The following is a 12,936-nucleotide window of genomic DNA, read 5'->3' on the forward strand; positions in this document are numbered from 1 at the left end:
GTACACTCGCTGGCTGTTACCTAAAGTGCCGCGGGCTTGCTATTTGCTACAAACAACTGCGCCTTTGACACAAGTTTACAATAACGATAAGAGCCCGGCCAGTCAACAGCATTGAAGCGTGTGAAGAGGCTTTGCAGACAAGTAGCAGTGAGTTTTTGTTCTTTTTCCTAGCATTATTTTCCTTTAATGACTATTATCATCAGTCTAATAGGCTGCATTCCCACTAATTTGCAAATATATTTTGACATAGCAGACGTTTTGACGGCCGTTCTGAATCTTCGAAGAAGGAAACGCAATGCATTGGAGGACACTCTTTTTTCTGCGCCAATACGATTCATTTTGCTGTGCGTTCCGACGCAGCACGCACGCTTCTCGAGCAAGAGCCCGGATAGCTCAGTCGGTAGAGCATCAGACTTTTAATCTGAGGGTCCAGGGTTCAAGTCCCTGTTCGGGCGAATGAGCCTCTTTTTGTGGAGCGGTACGTTTTGTTGTTGAGTTCATGCTGATCTACACTGGCCTCGGGCAGCGACGCTGCAAGGCACCAAGCCAAACGACATGCCCCTTTCAGCCAGCTTGTAGTCGTGGCCGTAACCTCCACTAAATGGACTGCCCTAACAAGTCCAAACAAAGTCCTAACAAGTCCAAACAAAGTCCTAACAAGTCCAAACAAAGTCCTAACAAATCCTAACAGTGTCCTAACTCCTAACAACAGCGGGGCAAAAGAGCCAATCATATGCTTCGAAACAGTTGCCGCTACAAGGGGGGCAAAAGAGCCAATCAGATGCGTCGAAACAGGGCCCCGTGCGCACAGTGTTCTCATTGGTTGACTGATGGAGACGATGTCACAGTTCATTCTGAGGTAACTTTATTTACCGGCGGTGAATATCTCTCGACACTAAAAGTAAGTAGAACTTACTAAAATTATGTAAATCACTGAAATGAAATCGTAAAAGTATGTGGTGTGTTTGTAAATACTTCTGCTGTGACAAACCTTGGATGTTTTTCGTGAAGTTTGATAAGACGGTCACAAACCTTAAGAGATAACGCTGATCGCAATGTTAATTATTTTCTTTACTGAACTTTTTAAGTGTCTTTTGCGTGTCTTTCTTGTGTCCATCAAATTAAACTAGAACAGAGATGCTCGATTTTGTGTCTGTGTCAAGTGTTAAATGTCGCTGCTAAGTTTGATAAGACGGTCAGAAACCTGATCGCTATGTTAATTATTATTTAATATGAAATTTATACTATTTTTAACAAAAGATAGAACTGACAGCCCGTTAAACTGTCAAATGGTGTAACCACAAAAAATGACCAATATCTAATATTTCACACCTCCTAGAGTTCATGCAATTGCATGAAATTAGTAGTTTATTTAGTAATATCCTATGAGAATATGTTTTATTATAAATGATATGGGTTTTTCGTTGTACTGAGCAAGACCATATGCTGTAAACACCTTGTTTTATGTCTATTCTTTGACCATTTGAGTACAAATGGTTTAAACACCCATTATTACAGTGTAGTAGAGTATTAAATTATTATTCATATTAACTTTTTTTGTACAATATTAGTCTTTTAGACAAAATATTGGTTACACCAACTGACCATATAACATCTATTGCAATAGGACAAGAAATTGACACAGAAAATAGGCATCAAGGTAAACTGAATTGGATATTTTAATATATATTCATGTCATTCATCATACAATTTCAGATACCAATTGTTTTCAAAGAGAGTGCTATAAAGTGTGTGTGTGAGAGAGAATAAGAGTGAGTGAAAGAGTGGGTATGATCATTTCTTAACAAACATGAAGAAACAGGATTGGCTTGTGTTGTGATTTCAGTTCAGTTCTCATACAATTTCAGTTTGTAAAATAACAGCCATTTTTTTCAAAGAGAGAGTGAGTGAGTGAATGTGAATGTGAATGTGAATGTGTGTGTGTGTGTGTGTGTGTGTGTGTGTGTGTGTGTGTGTGTGTGTGTGTGTGTGTGTGTGAGAGAGAGTGAGAGAGAGAGAGAGAGAGATTGTGAGTGAGAGAGTATCATTTTTTTCCATTTCTTTCATCACTAAACTGTTTTGATTACATTTTTAATAACCGACAACCATCCGTGTGAGTTCATGCCATCTGATGAGATCTGAACAAACTATTTCACATTAGCATAACAATATAAATGAAACAGTGTCTCAGAAACTTAAGACTTGAAATATTCCTGACCAAATTAGTTGAGACTGTGGAAAAAAACATACAACCTTATATTGTAGTTGCTTAATTTCCTATCTATCTGTCTGTCTGTCTGTACATGTAGACCTACATGTTGCCTACAACAGCCTAATGACTGCCTCTTGTCCTATAGAGATGCCAAAGGAAGGAAAGCCAGATTCATTCTGGACCGGCGTCATGATGCTGTTTGCCCAGGGGAAATATAAATTTTCCACTGGCCAGAGACCTGGGAGCAGACGTTGGAAGGCAGTGTTAGAGAGGATAAAGAATTGTCCCCTGACCCCTGCATTTGGCCTAACGGTCAGAAAAAAAGACATTTTTGAGAAAAAGATCCCCTGCAAATGTGGCTACCATGATGTAAGTAATGTCATTGAATCCTTAAACATATGATATGAGACAAAGATGCTGACAAATGCTTCCTCTACAGCTGTTTCCCATGGCTGCTTCTTCGTTGTGCTTGATTCTCCAAATCACTGTTTTGATGCAGAGTTTTGTGTGATTTAGAGGATAAGAGGATATAGAGAGTAAATACAAAATATTGTTTCCCTCAGTCAGGACAGCAGACAGGGACCGCAGCAGGTCCACAGCAGACAAGCACCGCAGCAGGTCCACAGCAGACAGGGACCACAGCAGGTCCACAGCAGACAAGGACCGCAGCAGGTCCACAGCAGACAGGGACCGCAGCAGGTCCACAGCAGACAGGGACCGCAGCAGGTCCACAGCAGACAGGGAGCGGTGATAATACCATGACATGCTCCCTTTGTGCTCAGGAAGTGCTCTTTGACCAGTTTACTCAGCACCTGTCAGACTTCCATGTCCAGGAGCAGTGTGAGCACTGCGGCACAAAGGCCATGGGTGCTGTCAGGTTATCAGAGCACCTTGAGAAGTGTCATGTCTTAAAATCTCCCACAGACCTCCCAAACATTTCTCCTCTAACCCCTTCAGCCCGTCCCTCCACTACCCCAGCCCAAGAGATGACACCGACACCAATCGTCTCTCCCCGAGATGCTCCAGCTCCAGTCTGCCTCACAGCCCAAGAGACGACACCAACCATCTGTCTCCAAGTTGCTCCTGCTCCTAGCCCTTCCACACTATCTGAGATGGCACCAGCGACTCAGAGTGGCACACCACTTCTTCCTTCTCCTGCTTCTGCTCCTCCTCCAGCAGCACCAGGGCTCCCAGTCCCTCTGTGCTTTCCAGAGGTAAGGCGGGCCAGGTTTTTGCCAAAGCCGTTCCTCCGGGTCATCAAGCCAGGTGATCGGGAGTGGATTCTCTAGATCACATCCTCTATGACGCAAGTTGGCAGCTGAGACAGAATGTCAGGGAGAATTGGCACCACCCCCAAGCCCAATCAGATCTGTGGCACCTCCAAACCCACATGATTACTTTCGACAGAGGATGTTCCTGGGCACCAATGCGTATGTGGGGCATCCCTCTGAAATGCACTCTGTGCAACCGAAAGATGCACCACTCTGGCATTTACACCAAGGTCAGAGAGGTCATTGATGTGGATAGCAAGTACTATTTAATAGGGGGAGATTACCCAAGGTGCAGCCAGTGCAAACAACCTGTCTGTCCTTGGAGTAGTGACATTTTAAAGCAACTTGACCCCTCTAACCGCAACAAATTCCCTGCTGTGTTGACTACACATTTGGCACTGGACAGAAAATGTTTGACACTTTTGCGTCCTAGAACAGCAGGGAATAGCTCCAGTTACCTGCAGCAGGCCTTTCAAGAGGCACACAGTGAGGAGTGGGCTAGGAGATCCTGTGACTATTTCACAGATTGTGAAATTCACAAGAGATCCTGCCTGAAGCAGTCCCAGGCTGTTTATCCCCCACCACCACCACCCTTCTCTCCCTTGCCCCTGGCCCAGTGGTTCGAGACAGTGCATGCCAACGATGTTGTCGGTCACCTTGATGAACTCAAAGGTGTCATCACTTCAACGTTTGGCAGAATTCTGAAGCTCGATTCCACTAAGGTAAATGTAAACCTATATAAGCTTGAGCTAATTTGTTCTTTTAGGGTTTGATAAGAATACATATGCTAATGATGTATATACTTTTGTTATAACAGGTTACCAAAAAACTTGCTGGGGGGATTGAGAACACGGCAACATGGATGTCCAATGTGGGGAACGAGTATGGTCAGGTCCTCAACTCGGTCCTCACAACCGGCGAGGGGGCTGGGCTGGATGACTTGTGATCGTTCAACGGTACATGCTGGTGAGCCACAGCCAGCTGCTATCTATGTGGATAGAGACTGTTGCAGTGACAGAGGTGGGTTTCCTGTAATTTGTGTTGATGTTTTTTTTTGCCAAATTAAGGCAGTTGGTGACAATACAAACCAAAAAATGCTTTTACACAGGAGTGAGCCCAGTTCTCCATTGGTTTCGGCCATGGACGTCCACTGTGCGGTTGGATGTGTTCCACTTTATGAGGCGATTCACCAACGGTCTCACCACAGAACACCATCCACTGTACGGTACGTTCTGCTCCAAATTGTCGAGTTGCATTTTTGAATGGGATTACCAGGACATCTGTCATCTGAAAGAGGCGAAGCGGTCAGAGCTGAGGCAAAAGCATCAGGGCCACGAGCCAACAGATGCCCAGGTGTTGGCGAGCATCAGCTCTAAAGAGCTAGCCAAGCACTGCCGCAGGAAAACCCCCGGAGTGGAGGAGACTCGTGCCCTCATCAAAAGTCTTCTTGACTCCATGTGGCACCTTGTGGACGGCACTGGGCTGCACCTTATAAACCATGAATGCATGTCTCAAGTGTGGGAGGTACAGCAAAAGCACCTTGCCTGCATTCAGGATCCACCAGGAGTGCAGCTTTACACAAACATTGGGTCAGGGCTGGAGAAAGGAGAGAAGACACTGGATGTGCTAAGATGCAGCAGAGGGTCCTCCTCTCTGGAAAGCTTTCATAAGCACCAGTTTGCTTTCATTCCAGGCATGTTAAAACCTCACACACATATGGTATATTTTGCTACTGAATGTTGACATAGTATTGTTTTAATTTGTTGTAATCAGTGATCCTGTTTTTTGTCTCATCCGGGTGGAGATGCACTAATAAACTAATAAACTAAATAAACTAATAAACTAATAAACAGTTCATTTTTAATGTAGAAGAGACACAAAAAATGTAAAAGATTGTTTATTCTTTATTTATTCTTTATTCTGTGTATACTTTTATTAATCACCTCAGCAATTTGGAAGCGGTGGCCCTAGGCCCTGGCCAGATCCCAGGTCCCCATTGGAGGAGAGTGATGCCTCTGCTGGGCCCATCTACTCCCCATTGGAGGAGAGTAATGCCTCTGCTGGGCCCATCTACTCCCCATTGGAGGAGAGTAATGCCTCTTCTGGGCCCGTCCTCACCCGATTTGATGAGAGAGATGCCTCCGCAAGTCCCGTCCTCACCCCATTTGAGGAGAGTGTGCTCGTCACTCCAGCTACGGTAAAGTGGATAATGTTTCACCATCAGAAATGTGGGCTTCTTTATATTTGCTCTTGTACCAGATGTTTAAAATGTTATGGTGTTTATTGGTTCAATTCTTGTAACAGGACACTAGGTGTGATGCCAGAGGGATTCCTGGATGGGAGGCAGTTGATGCCTTGGCAGGTTACCTGGTTGGGCTTAACCGAACTATAACAAAACTCTCCAATGCTGAAGTGGCAGAGATTTTGAGGTTATACTCACATCTAAGTGTCTTTGACCAGACCCCCACCAGATACACCCTCAAGAGCAAAAAAACAACGTTGCCAGGACCTTGGAGGGCTTCAAGAAAGTGCAGTGGCTCTGCTCCAGGCCAGCAAGCAGCTGAGAGGTATCCACATCTCATATAGCTATATTCTTTAGTATTTGTATCAATGTATTTATGTCAATATGTGAACATGCATATATAATGAGCACTATGTGATCTGGTCATCTATTTGCAGATTGTTCATGGTCCATGGTCAGGCTGCTCACAGACCAGACCAAAACAGAATTTCAGAGTGTGTTGCTCTCAAGCTGTACAAAGAGTACAAGGAAGCCAGAAATAGGCCAAAGGACAATAAAGGGAGGACATTTGCCATACCCCAGTCCATTGTCATGGCATACTCTCACATTAAGCAGCTAGTTGAGGACTGCAGAGAGATCATGGACAGGAGTGACCTGGTACTGGTAAACATTAACAACACCACTGTGTCCTCCTGGTGAGTTCATCTTTAATATCTTCATAAATTGATTGAATTGCATATTTGAATTTTTTTTTTAACAATTAACACACTGAAAAATGTTCTGAAAAACTCTTGTGTGTGTTTTGTTTTCTGTCTCTGCAGGCTGCATGATCGCCAAAAGAGAACTGAACGGGGTTCTTTACTTCAGGGTGTGCAGCTTCCACAGCAGATTGCCGTGGCTAAAAAATCCCTCCTGGAGGTTCGTGACCTACCATCACAGCCAGTTCAGCATGGACACACTCTTTTTGAGTTCCAGGAGCCTGAGAACCGTGAGGGCGAGGCAAAAATCCGCCAGCGACACAGTTCCAGAACACCTGCTATTCCACAGACAGGTGGGGGAGACGCAGCTATTGCCAAACACGATGCTGCTTCCTCTCAAAACAGCTGTATGGAGGGCTGGTCCTCTGCCTACAAGCCATCCCCAACACACTACCAGAGCTGGTCTTCTTACCAGGCACCCCTGGCACACTCTCATGTTTGGTCCTCCACCCACCCACAACCCTCAGCATCCACCCAGGGCTGGTCTGCAACCCACCCACCAACCTCAGCATCCACCCAGGGCTGGTCTACAACCCACCCACCACCCTCAGCATCCATCCAGGGCTGGCCTGCCACCCAACCACCACCCTCAGCATCCACCCAGGGCTGGTCCTCCAACCAGGGCTGGTCTGCAACCCACCCACCACCCTCAGCATCCACCCAGGGCTAGTCCTCCAACCAGGGCTGGTCTGCAACCCACCCACCACCCTCAGCATCCACCCAGGGCTGGTTCTCCAACCAGGGCTGGTCTGCAACCCACCCACCACCCTAAGCATCCACCCGGGGCTGGTCCTCCAACCAGGGCTGGTCTGCAACCCACCCACCACCCTCAGCATCCATCCAGGGTTGGCCTGCCACCCAACCACCACCCTCAGCATCCACCCAGGGCTGTTCATCCACCTCCTACTGTCCCGACCAACCTAGGTTCCCTCACCAAGCACTAGATCCCTTTAATCGCCAGCGTGAATGGCGATTACGCAAGGCAGCCCTTGAGAACCAGGAGCGACTGAGGAAAGGTGAGCCCCCAAAGATGAGAAAGGCAAAAGAGAGCTACCACTATGAGTGTAAGCTGTGTGGTCAACCTAAATCAAAGCAAACTGGACACTCACAGGTACGTGGCAAATGGTACTGCCCTGCATCTGGACAGACCCTTGAGGAGTGGAGAAGCTCTTTGTAAATGCACCTAATACATTCTTTTTTATAAATATTTTTAATAATATGTTTTATTTATTTTAAGAAAATGTTCACATTCACTGTTCAAACCATCTGCAAAGAAAAAACAAGCAAGAAAATAAAGTAGAAAAAAGTATGTTTGCTGTTGCAAATAGAAAAAAAAAATTAGTTGCTGTTGCAACTATTTTCAAAAAACAAAATACATAGGATAGTTGCTGATGCAACTATTTCAAAAAACAAACAAAAAAAACAACTCTTGTGGTGTAATTGTAACACGTCCATCCTTTGGGTGGGAGACTCCAGGTGCAAATCCTGGCAAGAGTGTGCAACTTGTTGGCCCAATCAGTATTTAATTAAAAAATAATTTATGACATAATTTAATATGCATTTTCTCCTTCTTTTCTCATTATTATTACAAGATGTAGTGGCGGTCATAATTATTATCATAACATTTTGTTAATAACAAAGCATTATTATTCATACCAATCCTATTTGTATCTGATTTTATATATATGATAGATTCATTGCAATCTCTAATAGTTTACTTATATCGAGACATGTTCCAATAGCTGAAAAAAGCTGCCCAGGAGGATGAGGAGCTAGTGTCAAAGGGGGAACCGCCACGGAAGAGGCTGACAAACGAAAAGTACCACTACACCTGCAAGGGGTTTGGACAGGACAAAATAAAAGGACTGGACACACCCAGCTGAAGGGGCAGTGGTACTGTCCAGCATCAGGACTGACCCTGGATGACTGGAGGAAGAGTGTATAATTGCTGTCACCATTACTTGTCTGTCTGTTACAATAAAGTTTAATAATTTTATTGGAGCCAATAACAGTCTTCACGTTTTTAAGTAATTTCCTCTTGAATACCAGGACAGTGAGTGTCATCCATTGAATGTAATTGTTAAAACTAAAGCCAGAATTACTTGCAGAATCATTTTACATTTATTCACAAAACCCAACACTCAATTTGGAATATGTTTTATTCACTTGTGCTGCACAGATGTAGTCTTTCAAATAATTGAGTTTACAAAAAAAGGAGGGGAAACATGATGGGAGAGTTATTTACATTTATACACTGTTAATACTGTTATAGCTTTAAATGTAGCATGTGACATTTTGAGTTAATTATTTGAATATTGATTTGTTAACATCACAAAATATGTTTACTTACAAGAGCGTTTGCTTTAAATGCATTCATGTGCATAATTGCATAATCACAGGGTTACTACTGTAGGGATTTATATGGAAAAGAGTTCCTGTGTTAAAAATGACTACGTTACCCACAATGCATTGCATGTAGTACTTACGGAATGCACTACGAGACTAGAGAACAAGCGAAGATGCAAGCGATATTGCCACGGCATAGGTTCGAATCCCGCAAGAGACATGAAATTAAAGTGATGATAACCCTTGCAATAAGTGCAGAACTGTGTGTTAACAATGTTGAGAAGATAAGAAAGTAGATAAAAATTTATATATTGTACGTTTTGCTCCTTTTTTCTCCTCTTCTTTTTCTCCCTTTCCTCCCTCTTTTCTTCTCTACACCCCCCTCCCCCCTTTTGCCCCTTTCTTGGCCGAGTGGTTAAGGCGATGGACTAGAAATCCATTGGGGTTTCCCCGCGCAGGTTCGAATCCTGCCGACTACGTTGAGTTTGTAACCTTCTGGAGGCCTAGCTTAAACTTTATAAAAGGAAAAAAAGTCACTGTTACAGGATTACCCTTGAAAAGAGTTATGTTGGTAAGAAACCATTTTGTCTGCAAGCTAAAGATGACAAGGCCCCTTTGTAGTCAGGAACACAAGTTTACAATAACGATAAGAGCGCGGCAAGTCAACAGCATTGAAGCGTGTGAAGAGGCTTTCCAGACAAGTAGCAGTGAGTTTTTGTTCTTTTTCCTGGCATTATTTTCCTTTAATGACTGTTATCATCAGTCTAATAGGCTGCATTCCCACTAATTTGCAAATAAATTTTGACATAGCAGACGTATTGACGGCCGTTCTGAATCTTCGAAGAATGAAACGCAATGCCTTGGAGGACACTCTTTTTTCTGCGCCAATACGATTCATTTTGCTGTGCGTTCCCACGTAGCACGCACGCGTCTTGAGTAAGAGCCCAGATAGCTCAGTCGGTAGAGCATCAGACTTTTAATCTGAGGGTCAAGGGTTCAAGTCCCTGTTCGGCGAACGAGCCTCTTTTTGTGGAGTGGTACGTTTTGTTGTTGAGTTCTTGCTGATCTACACTGGCCTCGGGCAGCGACGCTGCAAGGGACCAAGCCAAACGAAATGCTCCCTTCAGCTAGCTTGTAGTCGTGGCCGAGTGGTTAAGGTGATGGACTAGAAATCCATTGGGGTCTCCCCGCTACGTTGACAGCTTGCACCTGCTTTAGTTTTTAACCTTCTGAAGGCCTAGCTTAAACTTTATAAAAGGAAAAAAAAGTCACTGTTACAGGATTACCCTTGAAAAGAGTTATGTTGGTAAGAAACAGTTTTGTCTGCAAGCTAAAGATGACAAGGCCCCTTTGTAGTCAGGGACACGTCGGGTAGACCGGTAGCTCGCCGTGATCGTATAGTGGTTTGTACTCTGCGTTGTGGCCGCAGCAACCCAGGTTCGAATCCGGGTCTCGGCAAGGTTTTCTGGGTGCCATTGAAATTGAGCTACATGTCACCACCCGTCCTTCGGCCTACTCTTTTCCTCGTGTATATTTTCTAATCGCTAGGTGTCAGTACACTCGCTGGCTGTTACCTAGAGTGCCGCAGGCTTGCTATTTGCTACAAACAACTGCGCCTTTGACACAAGTTTACAATAACGATAAAAGCGTGGCAAGTCAACAGCATTGAAGCGTGTGAAGAGGCTTTCCAGACAAGTAGCAGTGAGTTTTTGTTCTTTTTCCTAGCATTATTTTCCTTTAATGACTATTATCATCAGTCTAATAGGCTGCATTCCCACTAATTTGCAAATATATTTTGAGATAGCAGACTTATTGACGGCCGTTCTGAATCTTCGAAGAAGGAAACGCAATGCATTGGAGGACACTCTTTTTTCTGCGCCAATGCGATTCATTTTGCTGTGCGTTCCGACACAGCACGCAGGCTTCTCGAGCAAGAGTCCGGATAGCTCAGTCGGTAGAGCATCAGACTTTTAATCTGAGGGTCCAGGGTTCAAGTCCCTGTTCGGGCGAACAAGTGTCTTTTTGTGGAGCGGTACATTTTGTTGTTGAGTTCTTGCTGATCTACACTGTACACAATAAACTTCAGGAACATACAGAAACAAAATAACAAACTCCAGGAATTCAGAGACACAACCATACAAGGACGACGACCAACAAACACTGAGGGAAAACACAGGTCTTAAATGGACAGGGACTAATGGGATAATAAGCAGAACACAGGTGAAGAAACTGAACACAAACGAGGAGCGGGAAAACTAACAGGACTGAACCAAAATCACAAAGATGGGGGGAAACAAGATCTCAAAACTGAAATAATAACAGGACTAAACCAAAATCACAAAGACAGGGGAAACCAAGATCACAAAACAGACCTCAAAAACATTGAAACATGACAATAGTCATGTTTCAGACATCGCAGAGGTGACTCAACCAGTCACTGCCAAGCAACTGAAGAAGTTCTTCCCCAATGTACCCAGAGACGAACTGGTTCGTCCCACAAAGATTGACCTCCTTATCAGTCACCGGGAAGGTCGTCTTGTTCCCCAGCCAATCAAAATTGTGGTAGACCTCGTCCTCTGGGACGGCCCGCTGGGGAAGACTGTTGGGGGAACCCATCCCGATCTTATTGAGACAGTCGATCTGGCAGTATACCACCCTGAAACTCACCTTGCAAGGACCATGAGATCAGCCTCGATGGCGTATAAAGAAACCATCATACCTCAAGAAGAGGAAGGAAATGCGCTTGTCCGGAGCACCTTAACCACCAACAAAGAGGTCTTCGAGTGGTTTAGTTGGGACAGCATCGGGGCTTCGTGCAGTCCTCAATGTGGCGGCTGCAAGTGTGGTAGGTTACCCCCTGGAGCGAAAGAGGAAGAGCGGGACCTGGAAAAGATAAAAGAATGCCTAACATACGTATTGGCAGACAAACACAGTACTCTCCCCACTGGGACACGGCTTATCCCTGGAAGACAGACCTCACAACACAACCAGACAATCGGCAGGCTGTGGAGGCAACCTTTAGAAACACTGAGAAGCGTCTGGAGAAGGAACCTGTGTGGAAGACTGCATACAAAGAACAAATACATGAAATGGTTTCAAGAGGTGCTGCTGCAAAACTCACAAAAGAGGAAATTAATAAGTGGGGAGGACCTAAATGGTACATCAGCCATCTGGTTGCTCCAAACCCGCACTCCACTTCAACCCCAGTGAGAATTGTGTGGAATAGTAGTCAAGAGTTCCGAGGCATAAGTCTAAATGATCTCCTTAACAAGGGTTACACTCAGTAAATGATCAATCTTTAATTCTCAGACCTATCTCTCTCAAGTTACTACAGGAACAGATACAAATTCAAACTTTTATTCATGGATATTTGGGTAACACTTATCCATAAACACTTTATTCATACACTGGGTAACACTTTATATTACGACCCGCAAACAACTGCGTAAGTACACCGAAATTACGGTGTACGTTTCTGTAATTATATATAATTACCGAAACGTACACCGTAATTTCGGTTTACTTACGAAGTTCTTTGCAGGTTGTATATCTGCTTGTTACCCCTTTATTACCCAAAACTTAACATGTTGTTTACTTATACCTACACGGAAGTGCACTATAATTACAGAAACGTACACCGTAATTTCGGTGTACTTACGCAGTTGTTTGCGGGTTGTAATATAAAGTGTTACCTAACACTGCACTCTAAATTACTTCAAGTAACAACAAAATATGGTTAGGAGCTTAAAACTGTCCAGTAAAATAAATTATATTAGTTTATGTAAGTTTAAATAAAAGTCACACTCTGTCTCTCTCTCGCGCACTGTCGAGCGCGCTCTCGGACACCGTCGGACGGTCTTTGGTCCAGTCCGGCGCCTCATAGACAGACGCAGTGTGCACGGAGGGGATGGGTGTGTGTGTGTGTGTGTGTGTGTGAGAGAGAGAGAGAGAGAGAGTGTGTGTGTGTGTGTGTGTGTGTGTGTGTGTGTGTCTGTGTGTGTGAGAGAGAGAGTGACAGACAGACGGAGGGAGAGCAGGGAAAGGAAATGCAACTAAAAGCGTTAAAAAAAATCAACGAAACGCAATATGTGGTGGCCGGTGTTGATT

At 44.4% G+C, this 12,936-nt stretch overlaps 2 non-coding genes across 2 annotated transcripts; both read left to right on the forward strand.

Annotated features, from left to right (window-relative positions):
- Positions 1-382: 382 nt before the first annotated feature.
- trnak-uuu (transfer RNA lysine (anticodon UUU)) lies at positions 383-455 on the forward strand. Its single transcript has one exon. It is a non-coding gene; the product is annotated as a tRNA-Lys (tRNA).
- A 10,310-nt stretch (positions 456-10,765) lies between these two features.
- Positions 10,766-10,838, forward strand: trnak-uuu (transfer RNA lysine (anticodon UUU)). The gene has a single exon. It is a non-coding gene; the product is annotated as a tRNA-Lys (tRNA).
- The last annotated feature ends 2,098 nt before the right edge of the window (positions 10,839-12,936 follow it).

Source organism: Siphateles boraxobius, unplaced genomic scaffold, assembly GCF_051911475.1.
Source record: "Siphateles boraxobius isolate OS27281-9 unplaced genomic scaffold, OSU_SipBor_1 39, whole genome shotgun sequence".
NCBI classification, from domain to species: Eukaryota; Metazoa; Chordata; class Actinopteri; order Cypriniformes; family Leuciscidae; genus Siphateles; species Siphateles boraxobius.